This window comes from Lissotriton helveticus, chromosome 8 (assembly GCF_964261635.1).
Source record: "Lissotriton helveticus chromosome 8, aLisHel1.1, whole genome shotgun sequence".
NCBI lineage: Eukaryota > Metazoa > Chordata > Amphibia > Caudata > Salamandridae > Lissotriton > Lissotriton helveticus.
In genome coordinates, this window is record NC_136069.1 from 581,166,478 (window position 1) to 581,178,930 (window position 12,453).

The window sequence follows — 12,453 nt, forward strand, 5'->3', positions numbered from 1 at the left end:
AATGCACTGTTAGAAACCTATGTGCTCAATTATACGTTCAGCCTACACCCAGACTTAAAACTGAAATACCAAAGTACAGACAAAGACAGACACTGAAACACATAGTGAGGTAGTTAGAAAAGCATGCAAAGAATCACTCACAGAGGCAGACATAACTCTGTGGTAATGGCGGCAGTTACATACACACTTAAATAACCCAATATTCACTAGTACACCCAGGAGGCTATCTATGCAGGCCCTGATAGACACATTCAGGCAATCACATATCACATTAAGAGAAGCAGTGATTTAGTAATTAATTTACTTACACATGGGATCACAGCCCCAGAAAGGAACTTAAACACTCATTGCGATGTCTGATAAACAACTGACTGTTTCAAGTTTACTATGCAAAGAAATAGCACTTGCATTATTTTCCACGGCTGGGATACTTTAGCTTGGGCATGTCTTCATTTTGGTAGGGCTGATGTATTACTTGAAAGTGCTACACAAGGTGAAGACTGTTACTGTGCTCCATTTAAGTGAATACTGAGGTAGGCTTTAACTAGGCCGTAGCACAGGGAGCTATTTGCTTAAAAAGTAAGAGATGCACTTTGATATTTCAGTGAGCTTTATGCAGTCATAAAAAGCAATGTGCCCAATTATGCATCTATCCTACACCCTGACTTAAATCTGAGATAGCTAAGTAGAAAAGCAGACAGACACTGAAACACTTTGGGGCATATTATCAAGCAAGGCGTTAACATTATCGCTGCTTTAGCGACAGAAAACTGCTGCTAAAATGGCGATAATGGGCTTGATAATACGCCGTCGAATATTCCCATAGAAGCCCATGTTCACAAAAGAACATGGACTTTTATGGGAATTCACAAGGGCGTATTACCAAGCCCATTTTTGCCCCTTTAGCGACATTTTTCTGCCGCTAAAGCAGCAATAATGTTAACGCCGTTTCTTGATAATATGTCCCCAAGTGAGGTAGGTAGAGAAACATGCAAATAATCACTCACACAGACAGGCAGAACTGATGTGTATTTTGGGGGTAATAAAGGCAGTTTCTCACACACTTAAATACCCCAATATTTTACAGACACATTTAGAAGAACATAGATATCACAAAGACAGACAACTATTTACAAACAAACTAGCATACTCATAGAATATCAGCTCCAGATAGGGGCTCACACAATTATTCACTTGTAAGTGAAAAAATTGACACGTTAAGTCTAACATGTAAAGCCCTTGTCAAGGTTTAAGCAACTCTTCTACACCTTGTGACTGTCCCCTGAGGTACGATGTAGTTAGTCAATTGGTTATGCTCCTTTAAATTAATGTCTGTGTAAGTAGGTGTATGGGTGATTGAGAAGGTGTGTGAGTAAATGAGTGAGTAAGCATGTGTGTGAATAGCTGTATGAACAACCTCTCACTCACCCATATATATAACTGAGCAGTAAGTTAGGCGGTTGGTAGTTAATAGGATGCGTCCTACGTATTTAAAGGCGAATGCATGTTGTCTGAAAATAGCCTAAGCTATATGTACTCATGTAAATGCTTAAATAGTTAAAATATGTAATGTGGCAATGTATAAATAAGTGATGAACATACTTGATTTTTGTTTTCAGAAATCAATATCTAACTATCAACACATAATTACCATGCCAACAAAAAGGCAGAGAAGAAAGAATCAGCAGCAAACAGAGTGTCTCCTTAGAACAAAGAATGAAAAGGAGCAAAATACAGAAAAGGTGGTCAAAGAGAAAAGGCTTGCTGGTAAGAGGGCCAAGACATTTCTTTAAATTATTTGTGCACAACTGGAAAAAGTACAAAAAAAGTTAAAAAAAAGAAAACTAAAACAGCGAGTACTGAAGCACAAAAAGACTCAGATGTAAAAAGTAAGAAGTAATTGAAAAAAGGAGAGACTTTAAGCAGAAGGCAGAGGCAGTTCAAGGAAATCAGAGGTAGGATGTTCCTCACTAGAGTAATTCGCAACTTGTTAGCATCGATGAAAAGGAACACACACAAACAGGCAAAAGGAATATGTTGAAGATGCAGTTGATAAGGCATTTGCCCTAAAGAGGAAACCATTTATCTTGGTTTTAAACTGAATGAAGACACAGGACAAAATAGCATTGTTTATGAGGAGACAGAGCCAAAAGATAAGACTTGTTAATAGAAGCAAGTTTTGCAAAGTTCTTAGTGGTGAATGGATACATACTTCAAGTACTGATCTTTTCTTTAATGAAGAAGGCTATTTCCTAAACAACACATTACTGCATGCAGTTGATGAATATTTGATGAGATGAAAAATGGTATTCCTGTTCCAAAGGAAGTAATGGCACCTAGAAACTTAGAGGAAGAGACTGATGAAGAGATGCAAGGGAGGGATAGAGAGGCTCCTGTGTACAAATGGAATTGTAGTAGTGTCTGTAGTATTCAGTAACTATCATTTGATATATTGATAAATGTCCTACGTATGTTTGCTTCTAGAAACTTAAAACAGAAAATACGCACTTTTTCTAAGGATTCAATCCATGCAAAGTAAGCATTCTAATTTACAAGGACACTCACAAGCTTGTCTGTCACAAAAAGTATGTCAAAGCAACTTTTATCATTTTATAATGTTAGGTGTACACCATTTAATAACGAAAACGTTTGTTAGAAGGTTTTGTTATTCAAAAATACCTGCTCTATGTTTAGGAGAATTTACTAGAGTTCTTCTGCAAGGTAGTGTAATAGATGTTGAAAAGAAGTGTAGGGAAAATTAAGAATTGGTAACAAACAAAAGTTGTGGAGCAGGACAGATATATTAGTGTTGGTAAATTTGTAAAAGAGATTAGAAAATTTAACAATAGTCTTTTCAGAGCAACTAACTTGTGTATGTATATGTAGTTGATGCACTCACTACAAAAATCAAACTTGTAATGTTGATATGTACATTAAAACTGAAGGAAGAATAATATTAAGTGGTGAGAATTTGCTTTTTATTTATTTGTAGAGGGATGATTTGACTTGTCCACCCGACAAGTTATTTGTAAGTACTGCTATAATAAGTTAGAGAAAACACTAAATGCCTGTTATAGCAGTACACAACAACTTAGAAATAGTATCTGTTTCAGAAGTACTGAAAGATGTAAATGTTTATGAATCCATATTAATATATTCTATACATTTATTTCAAGCTATAGTTTATAGAGCCAATGACAGGGATTACCTCCAACTGAGCTCCAGAAAGGTCTCAAAGGTAGAGTTGTATACTTGCCATTAGATTTTAATAAATACTGAAGCTATAAGATGAAGACAAATTTGAAATAGGGACTTGTAATCCAAGTAAATAGTGTCCCGACCAAGAGGAAAAAAATATGTCAAGATTTAGTAGATGTTAGCAAAGTTAAAAATGCAACTTCATATCTGGTGCAAAATGATATATATTATTAAAAAGTAGAAATTCTTCAATATATCACACATCTGGAGAACAACACATCATCAACAGGGCAGATAGAAAAAGTGGATCAAAGCAGAGTAGAAGAAATTTAGGAACATTACAGCATTCACCCACTACCTTCATAAGAGATCGTTGGTGATGCTATTGATCCATATTAACTAAAAGAAGCAAAAGGAACTCCCTTATGCATATTGGAAAAAAGTTTAGAAGCTCACTGTTTCCCTCATCTCTTTCCTACTAGACTTTATTTAGAGGATCCTAGATTTTGTCTATTTATTCTTATTCTTTATTATTCCATATGTCTTATGCTGTAACCCACAGTTTGAAAACAGGTGTAAATGTGCAAAATCTATCTGCGAGAGAATTTGTTAAGAATGTCCATGGAAAGATGAAAAACTGGAATGCAACTTGTTTGATCTCATGACATGTCAACATGGGACCACTGAATATTGGTATCATCGTCATGGTTAACTAAAATACATGCTGAGAAATCTGGGAGCACCTACATGGTTTCTAACACTCAGGTGTGTTGGGTAATCTTGGGATGACCTGCTTCAATTCTTGCAGGAGGCAAATTCTACTACATAAGACATAAATCTAACGACACCAGGAGAACACTGCTTATTAGACCCTGCAAATGGTTGCAGATACTTTAAGCACAGATTTCAAGCCATGATGGCTTTTTTCTGAAAAAAAGAGTAATCCACTTCTTGGTGAAGTGACTGATTTCTTTTGGCGCAAAGAATACCAAGCCAGAGGTGCTCCACATATTCACATGCTATTATGAGTAAAATATGCCCCAAAGTTTGTAACATATCATGTTGAGTTTGAGTTGACTTTCATAGAGCAATATGTCACTTTTATCACCCCTAAGGAGAGTGAAGACAAAATGTTAAGACAACAAGTTCTATGATTTCAAAACCATAGGTATGGGAAATACTTTAATAGAAAATACAGATCTGAAGGAACATTTTACACAAGATGTTGTTTTGGATTTTCATGACCTTTGATCTCACAAGGAAGAATTAATAGCTTTTTATCGACAGTCAAACACACTCTGATTCAGGAATCACCACAGAACACTGTTAGATCTGGCATTTTTTGGCTTGTTTCCCCAGTCTTTTTGATTTCTGATATCCTGGTTTTGACTCTGTTTTGCTGGTTTAGTGTCTCTGTGCATCTTCTCACTGCTGTTCAGTGTAACATTCAAGTGCTCTTATTGTAAATTATATTATGGATTGGTGTTTCATTGACTGGCATATGTGATTTACTGGTAAGTCCCTACCAAGGTGCACTGAGAGTACCAGGGCCTGTCAATCAAATGCTGCTAGTGGGCCTATAGCACTAATTGTGCCACCCACACAAGCCGCCATTCAAGTGCACCCACTTGCCAAGCCCTAACCTTCCCTTTTATTGCATGTAAGTCACCCTTAAGCTAGACCCTAAGTACCCCTATGGGCAGGGTACAGTGTATGTGAAAGGTAGGACATGTCCTGGAATGTGTGACATGCCCTGATTGTGAAATACAGTGTTCTTTGTTTTTCACTATTGAAAGGCTATCTGTCTCATCTCATAGGATAGAATGGGACTTTACTTATAACATCTTATAAGCATAGCTTCCCATTGGGACAAGATAGGAAGATAGAGTTTAGGATGCCTGAACTCATAATATAAAAATGCATCTTTTAGTAAAGATGATTTTTATATTGTATGTTTGAAAATACCACTTTTAGAAAGTAGGTATTTATTTGCTTAGCCATCCTGTGTGCCTCTGCTGATTTGTGGATTGACTGTCTGGCTTTAAAGTGACAAGGGCTGAGGATGTGCATTCTCTTCAGACAGCCACTGGGGGGGCAAAGTGTGTCCTGCTTCACCTGGATGAGTCAAGGCTGGGCCGAATGGACCTGGGCTACATTTAGAGAAGAGATTTCCTTGCCAGCCTGGAAGCTGGACCAGAGAGGATATAACTGGTTTAGACTAAGCACAGAGCTTCTCTGCCACAGAAGAACAAAGAGAATTGCTGTGTAAATCTTGGGGACCAGAACTTTAGATTACTGCTGAACTAAGGAACCTGCCAGGAAGAAGATCTGGAAAAGCTGTCAGGAGGAACTGCCACTTTGCTGCGTGCTCTGCCGTGTTCACCTGCTGCTTGATGCATATTTCTTGGGCAGGGAAAGGACTGGATTGTACTTTAATCATCCTGCTGTTAGAGTTTTCTCCAAGGGATTGAAGTAGAACTTGCCTCCTGTTGGAAGCCTCTGGGAGATAAAAGACTTCAGAGAACTCGCTGGAATCAAGGAACCTGCCAGGAGGAAGAGCTAAAAGAACTTCTGGAAGAAGTACTGCACCGTTGCTGTGTTGTTGCCTTGTTGGGTTGGCCTGCAGTTGCTGCTTCTGCCTTGGGCAGTGAAAGGACTGAACTGAACTTTCTTTGCTTGTGTTGAATATCTCCAAGGGCTTGAAATAGAGCTTTCCTCCTGTTCATGAAGTCTCAGGGGCAGCAAAGACTTCACCTACCTCTGGGGACTGCTGCAGACTGGGAAACATCCTTTACAACGCAACTTTTATCACGCAGTGCTTTTACATCGCAACTTTTACAACGCAAACCATTACAACGCATTGCGCTGGGGGGCACTCTAGGATAGGGAATAGAATTAATTTACTATCCAACACCTTCCCTACTATCCACGGGGACTGGAGTTGGAATAGTAAATTAAGCTATTCACTGTCCAGCACCCCAAAGCGCTATGCGTTGTAATGGTATGCGTTGTAAAAACAGCGATGTAACAGCATGCGTGGCAAAAGCATGCGTTGTAATGTCATACATCCCTGCAGACTCAGTGTCCTGAAGGCACTACAGGAAGCACAGGCACACTTCACACTGCAACCCTGGTCTCACTGACTACGACAACCTCTACCGCCACCGAGCCGCTGCTTGCACTGTGACCTGTGGGCACTGCACTCCACACTGCCTCGCTTCACTCTGCTGCCCTGGGCTCACTGACAATGAAGCTGCACGCTGACTGCGACACCCGTTACCACACCATGATCCGGGGGCACCCCTCGCAAGTTACATGATGCACCGCCCCATCCCACAACGCTATCTGGGCAGACCGACACCATCTCCCAGCAACCGGCACTATCGCCTGCACCTTAACCTGTCAGCACTGCAATGAGCACTGCCTCACTCTGCACCACAGCTCTGGTCTCACCGACGCCACTGGGTGATATCACTGAGCTACTGCCAGCATAGCACCTTGAGGGCACAGCACACCACAACAACGTGCTTTACATCACAACCCCGATAGTTACCACAACCGGCCCGCACCAATGTGATTAACTACCAGGTAAAGGTACTGTTTACAAGTCTACTGACACAGTTGGCAAGAACTGATGGATTCTGTTGTTTCAACACCGGACGGAGCTACTGACTACAAGGAACAGGATTTGTAAGGTTATTCCTGAAAAGTGCATATTTGTATGTACTGTATGTTGGATTTTTATCGTTTTGGTTTTGTTTTGAATATGAAAAGTATTGGATATTGTTCTAAACTGTTTTCTTGTCCTTTTATAACTTTGTCACTGTGTTACTGTTGTTTATGTGTAAATGCTTTACACTCTGAGATAAGCCTAACTGATCGTGCCAAGCTACCAAGGGGGTGAGCAGGGGTTATATCAGTTGTGTTACCCTCTTTCCCTGACTAGAAGGAAGATTCCCTTCTTGGACAAAGGTGCAAACCATTGCCAACTGGAGATCCCCATTTTTAACAAACAGATACAAACTCAGAAGAACAGAAGCCTCAAACTACATCAAGGACTACAGTCCTGTGGTGTTGAATATGGGGAATGTGAATATGGATCTACAGTTTGTAGCAGATAACTCAATGGCTCAGTATGTAGCCTCTTACATAACGGCGTCAGCGAAAACAAATTTGCTGGAGATGTGGGAGGATATTTCAGCAGAAAAGAGTCTTACAAAGAAATTGTACAGTTTTAGTTTGAAAATGTTTTCTCATAGAGAGATTGGCTCTTATGAATGTGCAGATGGGTTAAGCTCAGCTAGCTTATTTTCTTAATCTAGAGGATTTCTATGGGTGAGTTTATGGCTTGCTAATACTCGTAACAGAGTAATGAAGTAATTTCCTGAAATCCAAAATCTTGTTGAATTTGCGCCACACAGTACAGATATTCTGAAGACGAACATGCTGGATACTTACTGTCCAAGAAGGAGTCCACATCTAGAAAGGATTTGTCGGTATGAAATTCTTCAACATGATACATACAGAAATAATGTCAGTGAAAACATAGAAGAAGGAGGGAGAGCGGTGGATACTGGTGGCGACATATCCATGACAGCTATCATAAAAAAGTTACATTTAAAACATTACTTAGTGGTCTCAAAGTTTGGAAATTCACGAGGAAACTACTGGGGATAGGAAGATTCTCATTGTACACACCTATAAAAAACAACCCTGATCTCCCCGCAATCTTTAAAGACAATTATATGCTTAAATGGTACGAAGCAGGGATTAGTCAAATAGGCTGCCTCTTCTCCTCTGCTGGGATATACTCCTTTGAGGAATTGAAAAATAAATTTGGATTAGACTGGTGCGATTTCTTTAAATACCTCCAAATCAGAGATTTCCTGATGCGAAAGACAGGTGGGAGTGGGGGTATGAATAAGATAATATTAATAGACTTACTAATATCTGATGTAGGGAATAGGATTGGGGGCATATACCTAAGTATTATGGCATTGTTTCCTGACGATATGGAAAAAGTATCCTTGAAATGGTTAGAGAAAGCAGATATTTCGAATAATGAGTTTAACTATGCCTATGAAAATGTTGCAAACAATTTTGTTGTCTACTAAGCTCCAGGCACAATTTTTTAAAACATGCGTCTTTTTATATTATACACCGGACAGAATAGCAAAATGGGGGTCTGGCCCGAGTACATGCTGTCCTAGGTGTAAACTATATAGTGCTGATTGCATACATATTTTCTCTTCCTGTGAGGGTCTAAAAGTGGATAAACAAGAAATAGAGAAATTCCTGTCGACAATTTTAAATAATAATATTATTTTATCTAATTGGATCGTATTACTGGGGCCCGCAAACCCGGAAAGTCTCAATATAGGCCATGAACGTATCTTTATTGCAATGGCAGTTTTCAGGCTTTGCATTGCCTCTGCATGGCGAGACAATCAGGCTCCATCGTTTCAACAATGGTTAGCCCGATTTCTTGCCATTTTAAACGTCGAAATTGCCATTTATAAACGCAAGGGCGAGAGGCTGTGGAAAAAAGGTCTGAAAATTTTGACTCCCCTGATAACCTGGCGTCAAAATCTGGGTTTCTTGGAATGAGCTATTCCCTTAAGAGCCTTAACATAATTAGTTATGGGTATTACTAGGCAGGATTGGCTAGGTCTTGTGGCCCTTGGTCTTGTTCCTGTGTCCTGCTTAATGTTCGTAATATATATCCCATGTTTTCCTTTATGTAAAAATGTTCGGTTATATGCTATATATATTCATTCCCTGTATATTAATGCCTGTTAGTAATGGTACACATATCTGTCTGTCACGGTGGGCTTGGGGGGGGTGGATTAGGGAGTTAAAATACAGTTGCTGTAAAACTGAATAAAGATATTTTAAAAAAAAAGAAAACATATAAGAAGGAAAATTTGCTGTTGATGGATGTGAAAGATGTTTTGTCAGACACAACAAAGGAAGTTTAATCAACCATCAACCACTAAGTTGCCAAACTCCATATAAAAGAGAGTTTTTCTATGTAGCTTTGCAACAGTTGTTCAAGCCATGGCATATTGTAAGTGAGCTACTTGGAAAATTTTACTGTAATGAAAACTCATTCAATGCTGTGAAAGACATCATTTAGTGCTCTGTGTTTCCAGTGTATCTTCAAACGTTGGGAGATGAGATTGAACAAGAAGAAACAATTGCTGCTGAGATAGCAAGAGAGAGTTCTCAGAGCAGTCAACGTTCAGTACCTGGAAGTTGAGATCCTCTTAGACAGCCAATCATTCTAAATGAAGCTGCAATAGCCATGAATGAAATGGAGAATGCATTGTAGCAAGAAGATAGGAAACTCTGGATGTAGAACGACTAATCCAGCAATTGAATATAGATTTGCAATACATTGTTGATAAAGTAAAAGGCAAAATAGAACATGGATTTCTGCATGAGAAAAAAAGAGTGTGCTTATTCTACATATGAACCAGTTCTAGTGTACATAAGTGGTCAAGCTAGCAATGGAAACAGCTTCTTGATTAAAGTAGTGACAATTTATAAACAGAAGACAACAGATTCCAATTTGTCATTTATAGTTACAGCACCAACAGTGTTAGCTGCACATAGTACTAAAGGAGTTACCCTCCATTGATTATTAATGTTGCCTGTTGAACACGATATTTAATTAGAATACAACAAATTATCTAGTGCTGCTTGTCATGAAGTGGGAAGAGTATTAAAGAAATTAAAGCTACTAATTATTGATGAAGTAAGCATGCTTTCTAACCTAATGCTACCTTTCATACATTTAAGAATGTAGCAAGTAAATACTAACTACAGTGTGCTTTTTGGAGGAAAACACTTAGTAGTCTTTGGAGACCTGCTATAACTGACTGCAGTCAAAGGACAACCTGTTTTGAAGACACTACTATGTAATGAAACTAGGAATTCTCTAGGAAGTTAAAGTAAACGTTTGGGAAATCTTTGAATATAAAGAGATAATCAGAAATTAGCAGCAAGCCTCAGACATGCAATATGGAGATATACTAAAGGACATTAGAGTGGAAGATCTTACAAAAGAAGGAAAGAGAGCATTACGGTAAGGAAGAGAGTCTATTGTTTGTTTGATTCCAACTCTTGAGGAGTGTAGTAAATGTAATGAACAATTATTGCAACTGGAAGAAGAAGAGGTCATCAAAATTAGGGCAACTGATAAAATGGAACATCAAGAAGCTGCAGTGCTACTAACAGAAAAACTGCAATCAAAATTGGATAGTTTAGAGAAGTCTGTGTAAAAAACTGCAAAATTAGAAAATAAGTTGCGTACCTGTAAAGAGGGTTGTGTAATCTTACGTCATAATTTAAATGTTGCAGAAGGGCTAGTGAATGGTGCAATTAGTAAAGTTATGAAATGTATTAATTATCCAGACAGAAATGACGTGGAATACTTAGCCATAAAATTTGAAGATGTTGGTGAAGTTAAGCAGATTGGTTGATGCATTGTATGCTTTCTACTCGTGAAAGACTTGTATGTCCAGTGAAAGCACTTCTCATTGTCTTTAGTTTATGCAGTAACTACCCAAAAATCACAAGGTTTTCATGTAGATACAGCTCTTGTTAATATTGGTAGTAGTGTATTCAAAGAATAAATGTCATGTGTAGCTAAGCCATGAATTAGAACATTGTCTCGTTTATTTCTAATCAATTTTGATGAGAGGAAAATGAGTGCTGATGTGAGCTGTGTGAGGCAGTATAATTGGTTAAAAGCTCAACATGCTCATCATTTAGGCCAGTATTTGGTGTTTGAAAAGCTGACAATGTGTCCAAAGCAGAACATATCAAAGCACTCTACAAGAGCTGAAGAGAAAGATGAACAAAAATAAAAACTACAAGGACCTAAGAAAAGAAAACTGCAGTACAAGGAGGAAATAGAAGGCTATCTCTTTGATAATAAATCTGGAGTAAACTGTTATGCGAATGTAGTATTAAATGGACTATACAATTTGCCTCATTTTACAGATTCTATTAAAGAAAAAGTAGATAAAAGAATGTCTTCTCAACTATATAGTTTAGTTAAAGAATTAAGAAGTGACAGAAGTATTATACATTCTGCTACTGGAATAAGAAAACGTACTGTACTGGGCCAGAAGGGCTTTCTCAAAATCTTCAGCAGGATGCTCAAGAATGTTTAACAGTATTGCTAGAACTATTACAGGAAGAAGACATGAATATGAAATAATTATTTGGTTTAACTTATAAATGGAACCATAAGTGTAAAGTTTGGGAATTTACATCTAGCACTGAAATCAATTCATAATGTTTCTCTACTTGACATTACCAGATTGTAAAGCTGTGCCCTTAGAAAATTTAACTAAAAGTGCCCATAAAGATTTGACCTGTCTAAACTACAGATGAAAACTTAGGTCACTGTTGTTTCTTTAAAGGTATAGAAAATGTCATAATCATGCTGCAACAATGCAGAGTGGATGGTACTAAATTTGAAACTGAATTTACAAACGTTGTTGCTGGACAAATTTCCAGTTCACAACTATAGCAATCATATTTCATGAAGGAGTTTATATAACCTTTGGACACTACACAGTACATTTCAGATGTCAAACAGGATGGGCAGAGTTCAATGACATACGAGTGAAATTCAAATCAAGACTACCTAAAAAGTTACCAAACTCATATCTGCTAAATGTAGAACCTAATTTCTAGGAAAATGTGGTATTGTGGTGACATATATATGGATTATGTGTTTCTGAGACATTATTCAGCCTATTAAGGGTATTGTCCACAGCAAGCTGTTAGAAATGAAAAACTCTTTTTAACTGTGGGAAAGGAATTTATAAAACATTTGAGGACTATATTGCGTTACTACTGATAAAAAAATAAATGGAGGTACTATAATACCAGTATACTTAAGTTTCACCTATGAATCTACAAAAAAATGCCCTCTTTTTTTTATGCTACAGCAACTTGTACGTAATACTGTGTGCTATGTTGTTCGTACATGGACCAAGAACATTTTAGACGTTATTTGGCCTAACAGGGATTATAGTTACAAAAGGATATCCAAAAAATAGAGACTGCTTCATAAATGTTGGACATTTTATACCAGATATAAAAATATCAGAAACAGTTTTAACATATTGTTGCTTTTATTATGCTAGAAACCTATCAACAAGCAACTATTTCAAAACGTGTAGTGAGTGGGGTACACAGTATGACATATTTGTAATGATGTACTGTGCAAATGTTTGT

At 37.9% G+C, this 12,453-nt stretch overlaps 1 long non-coding RNA gene across 1 annotated transcript in view; it reads left to right on the forward strand.

The window, feature by feature from the left end:
• The first annotated feature begins 1,623 nt into the window (after positions 1–1,623).
• The window catches only part of LOC144771714 (uncharacterized), a 293,395-nt gene continuing 282,565 nt past the window's right edge, over positions 1,624–12,453 (forward strand). The window contains exon 1 of the long non-coding RNA XR_013599441.1: positions 1,624–1,767. This is a non-coding gene — a long non-coding RNA (uncharacterized LOC144771714). The remainder of the gene's footprint in view (positions 1,768–12,453) is intronic.